General features: G+C 36.5%; 1 long non-coding RNA gene across 3 annotated transcripts; it reads right to left on the bottom strand.

The window, feature by feature from the left end:
- Positions 1–3,747: 3,747 nt before the first annotated feature.
- LOC120092119 lies at positions 3,748–5,230 on the bottom strand. 3 transcript variants are annotated; one of them, XR_005485917.1, is made up of 5 exons: positions 4,825–5,230; positions 4,523–4,735; positions 4,290–4,379; positions 4,035–4,211; positions 3,748–3,986 (listed from the first exon to the last, which is right to left on the bottom strand). It is a non-coding gene; the product is annotated as an uncharacterized LOC120092119 (long non-coding RNA). The 3 variants fall into 3 exon arrangements; XR_005485918.1 differs by having other exon boundaries at positions 3,748–3,983; XR_005485916.1 differs by having other exon boundaries at positions 3,748–3,966; positions 4,825–5,228.
- Between the last annotated feature and the right edge of the window lie 272 nt (positions 5,231–5,502).

Genomic DNA, 5,502 nt, shown 5'->3' with positions numbered 1-5,502 from the left:
ACCAACCACTGAGAGGTGTGCGATGCGTTAGTGTGGCGAGCTGGGATTACTCAGGCGACCTAACATAATGAACATTATTATGCGTTAACGATTGTTGTATCCCTATCAATTCTCATAATTAAACTTCCATTGCTCAATCTATTTATTTAGGAGTAGGAGTAGCGCATAATCCTTTAACTTTTATCTTTTTACTTTTAATCATCGCCTCAAACGCATTACTTCACAAACAGTATTGAGTTACAAGTACCTGTGTTTGACCTCGAATCATCCCGAGAAACTTGCATTCTCGTTATAGTTGGCGAGAAAGCGAGAAAACTTGTGGCAGGAACGTATGGTCATTACATACGTGCTTAAACGTATATTTTCTAGTCCAACGCATGACCATCGACGCATGGAGATCAACGCATATCATAAGTTGCATATTTATTTTCCTCTCCTTTTACAATCGACAATGTCATAACTTGATACTGTAAAAACGTCAAGAGAAATAATTCTTGATACAATTTCCGTGTCAAGAAATATAATACACTTGACACTAATGACATGTCAAGTGTATTAATTCTTGACACTTATTATTGTGATTACTCTTGACATTTTTTATTTGTCAAATATATTTTTATCTTGATACGAAATAATGGTCAAGTAATCTAATTCTTGACACATTTCCAATGTCATCTATGTTTTTTTTTTCAAATTAAACATTGAATTTAATTTCCATTTCTCATTTCCTGCATTACATTTGTTCCAATAAGACAATTTCATCAACTAAAATAAACAGTTGCACAATTTCAGGTCTACACATTAGTCCAATATATCCAACGTAACAATTCAAAATACTAAAATAAACAATTCTATTCTTTTACTCATGTCTATATGAACGATTCCAAAATTTACAAGACCAATCGTACAATAGTATATACTCTATCAACCCACCCCAATATATGATAATTCCAAAATTGTAAGACCAATCTATATGTGCCATGTATTCCAAAAATCAGAAGACTAAAATTTTATCATCCACCACACATTTCTTTGAAGTATATAACCTATAATGGCTGAACAAAACATTTACACAAAAAAAGTTTTGGGCATTCCCATGTAGCCACATACACAAAATTTATAAGAAGTCCATCAGATATAGCGACCTAAATATTCAGCCCATTCCACGCGTACTTCATCCAATTCAAGTTGCGAGTACGAGCTCCTCGTATCAATCTATAAAACATAGAAAGTGAAATATATATATTTATTTACTATTTACACTATCTATAATGTTATAATATATATAAGTAGTTTAAAGATATACCGCATCTGTGATAATATTCTTCTCTTTAGTCACGATTTCTTGCATAACATAATACCTGTCTCTTATACACATCTAGATGTGTATAAGAGACAGGTATATACACTATCTATAATGTTATAATATATATAAGTAGTTTAAAGATATACCGCATCTGTGATAATATTCTTCTCTTTAGTCACGATTTCTTGCATATATCTCATAACGTAATACCTGATGACGGGCAGAAATACACGTCATCTTAAGCCTTTTATTTAGAATTATGAAGGTTGTTAAGCAGAATAATGTTAGGAATTCATGAGAAAATGAGTTTTCGTCGTTCAACATTAAGAATCTCGGCTAACCCACTATTATGTGTTATTATGCGTTCAATGGTCTATCTTTGTAGCTAACTCAGGAAGCAGACGCATATGCAGAAGCTGGGCTATCACAAAGACGACAGCATGCGGAGAACTTCTCCATCGCAAAGGCGAACGCATACATTCAACGCATGGTGTTGCGGTAATCAACCTCATGCGTCCATCGCATAGGAGTTGTGATCGTTAAGCGATTGCGGTCATCGTGTAGAAGTTACGGTAATCAAGCGATTGCGGTCATTGCAAGATTGTGGCTACACGATGATAACCATAATAGTGGGATGAATGCAAGGTTAATGGAATGGAAACATTAACGCATATCTCGGGAAAATCAAAAGATGATGTTGACATTTCACCTACCACGCCGTTAGCAGTAGAGATTCAGAAAAGGACCATCACGCCACGAATGTCAAAAGCAGAGCAGGTCCATTAATGCTGTCAGTTATCAAACTCTATAAATAGAAGCCGCTGAGCATAACTTCAAATCATCCAAGTTTCTACCTTCGGGTGGATCCTTGTGATCCAAACCAAAGCGTTAGAAGAAAGCTTGAGAGTTCTTCATCTCCTTCATCCATTCCGAGTGACGACCGGAGTCTTTGCTGGAGTCAGATCTCGAGAGAGTCAGATTCACCGTCCTTCCATGGCACCATCGGCAGCCTTGACACACATCTGCTAGAAGCAAGACATTGCTTCCAGCTAGCCTTTTCCATTTCTCTTCTTTTCTTGTATTGTATTACATTTTGGCTTAAGAAATTAATACATTTTGTGATCAATGAATTTCTATGTTTCCTTCAATTCCATCTCCATCTTCCTTTACTTAGCATCTTTAACATTCATTGCATCACTTAGTGAGATTGTTAGAGTATCGCATACTTAATCATGCGGCATAGAAATATGAAGCATGTAGCAAACTATCAGGAGGTGTGCGTTGCGTGAGTGTTGTGAGAAAACCTTATTTGCTTAATGTGAAGCTGTAGCAACGCCTGTCTATAGGCGGACGCAACGCTTGTCTATGAGTAAAGTCAGCAACATCTAACTGCTCAGGAGGGTAAATGGTTGGTCACATTAAGCAATGTAAGCAAGTATTCACTAGAGATAGGAATAATCTTACGTCAGCCAAGTTTATACGGTTACCTTGTCTTATGAGCGCATCATTCATCATTTAGGCATACTTGGGAGAGTAGTGTAAAAACCAAATCTAAGACTCGAGAGAGCAGATTGGAATGCATAAGCAAGAATGGAGAACTTAGGAATAAGCTCCGTTTGCTATTACACCGCGTATGCACCCTACGGAGAGGATATTGTATGCGTCCAAGAAGTAGGATACGGTGGTATGCGGTCATCTTGTTTATGTGTGGGAGCACATGAGCAGGAATAGAGACTTAGGAATAAGACCTCTCGACACTTCGCATATACATCGTATGCGTCCTAGAGTTAGGCTCAAGTGTGTGTATCATGATCGCATAGCTTGCGTTGGCTGAGATTACCCTTGCAGTCAAACTTGGGGTTGTGATGAAGACATCCTCACATTTTATCTATTTTTCCATGCATTTACTATGTGTCAACAGTTGTTGTGTCTCTACCTCTCATTCATACTTTCAATGCTTTGTCTGTTAGTTAGGAGTAGGAGTAATTTGTAGCTTAAAACCCCCCATCATTCTTTTATTCATCCACCGCAAACACATCACCGCATAGCATTTAGTTACAAGTCCCTGAGTTCGACTCGGAGCACCCGAGAAACTTGTATTCGCGTTATACTTGGCGTGAGCGCAAGAAAACTTGTGACAGGAACACACATCGCATATAAGAGTAATGCATATTTTCATTCTAATGCATGACCACCGACACATGATAACCAATGCATAACTTAAGACATGCATCGCACAATTGCGTTCACTAATTTTAGTCAACAATACCCACATTCGACAATTTTCACTTGTAAAAGACACTACAATACAAAGCCAATAACTAATACACATATCATATAGATGCATTAAATAAACATCATTCTATTAATTTTTTCAATGCTCTTATACTTATCTTTACCGTTTTCCAGAATGTGGTTTTTTTTAGTCTTTTGCAAAAAAATTTTAGACTGAAAAATGGCCATTGCCCTACATTCGTCAAAGAGTATAGTATAATATTCAGAATGATCACTAGATAAAATATACAATTAATTAGTCTGGAACATGAAGGTTATAGTAAATGACCGTGTTCAGAAGTCATTAATCTACTACAAAGGTTCCGAGCTCTACAAACATATACTTCGACCCTTTATTTGAATCAACAATGAACGAGTGTAGGTACCTACAATAATAGATTGACTACTAATTAATAAAGTGATAATATATCATAAACAAATAACATTTACTTACGGGATATAAGCCACCATTGATAAATTCTTCACTTTTTGCATGCTACAAAACTTGTTCACATCTTCATTCCTAAATAAGATAGAAGAACATGGGACTTATACAATCCACCTTCAAGATCAGTGGTACACTAATAGCAATCACTTCCTCATCCTTTCCCGCATTCTTTGAAACTTTCTCCTAAAACCACCAAGTTATAGTTTTATAAGTAACTAATAGTGAATTTACCTCATAAATTTACCTCATAATACAATTCACCTTCAAGATCGGTTGTACACTAAAAGCTTCCATCTCCTTCACCTTCTTCCCTTCCTCATGTGTGGTTTATGCGCTAACAACTTCCTTCTCCTATGATATAAATATAACAGTACATATTAAACAAGTTAAAGATTATCATAACTAATAGTTGTAACCTTAATGCATAAATTAAATAAGATAGAACATAAGACTAACTGTGACCCCTAACCCAAAAAATTAACAATGCACCTTACCTAGTAGTGGGTTGATCCAAAACCACCTCAAGATCTCAACTCCAACCTCCAAAGTCGATCACTAAAAAAATTGGACAGCAAACGTTTGCCTACACAACTACTTCCAAGAATTCAAGTTCAGGCCCTAAAACCTAAGGGCAAATCAAATTTAATCCAAAACACCATAATCGAACCTCAAACACTCTTGGATGGCGGGTTAATATCCTTAAATTCCTAAATCCATCATCCAAAGTTTATGGGTTAAATAAGTATTGGGAAAAAATTTAAATGGGTAAATTTTCAAGAAAACCCCAAAAACTTACACCAAAATCAAGATCCAGCAAAAACCCAAGCGGCAGCGTCCGACAACGAAAAGATTGACGGGCGTCAGCCAGATCTGAGAAGCGGTCGTTGGATGGTCGATTGAACGTAACTCGAAGGAACAGAGCTACGGTGAACGACTTCAGATCCGGTGAATGGCTTCAGATCTTCAGTCGAGCGACGACGCGGAAACGAACAGAGCTGTAGCGAATGAATTCAGATCTAGCCTGTAGATCTGACGAATGGCATTAGATCTGGCTTCAGATACGATGAACAAGATCTGGCGACGGTTAGGCTGAGGTGTGGGTTGCAGAGAGGGAGAGGCACGAGAGAGAGGTGCAGATGAGGGGTCTGGTAGCTGGAAGATGAAGGAAAGGGGAAGAGAGAGAAAAAAAAAGAAAGGAAAAGGAAAGGAAAAAAATATATTATATATTTATTTTATTTTATTCTTTTCCTATTCGACTCTATTCTATTGAATTTCTCTCCTTCTCAAATTGAAATTAATTTCTGCCATTAATTTTCAAATTGAATAATTTCTAACGTCAGTAATTAAATTCTCGCAATTACACTAAAGTCCAAAATTCCAAAAATGCCCTCCATTAATAAAAATTACTGAAATTACATTAATAATAAAAATTCGGGGTGTTACACTATATATATAATAATAATAGTCCAACTAA

This window comes from Benincasa hispida, chromosome 11, assembly GCF_009727055.1.
Source record: "Benincasa hispida cultivar B227 chromosome 11, ASM972705v1, whole genome shotgun sequence".
NCBI lineage: Eukaryota > Viridiplantae > Streptophyta > Magnoliopsida > Cucurbitales > Cucurbitaceae > Benincasa > Benincasa hispida.
The sequence above is the reverse complement of the archived record's forward strand: the minus strand, read 5'-3'. Positions and strand labels throughout refer to the sequence as shown.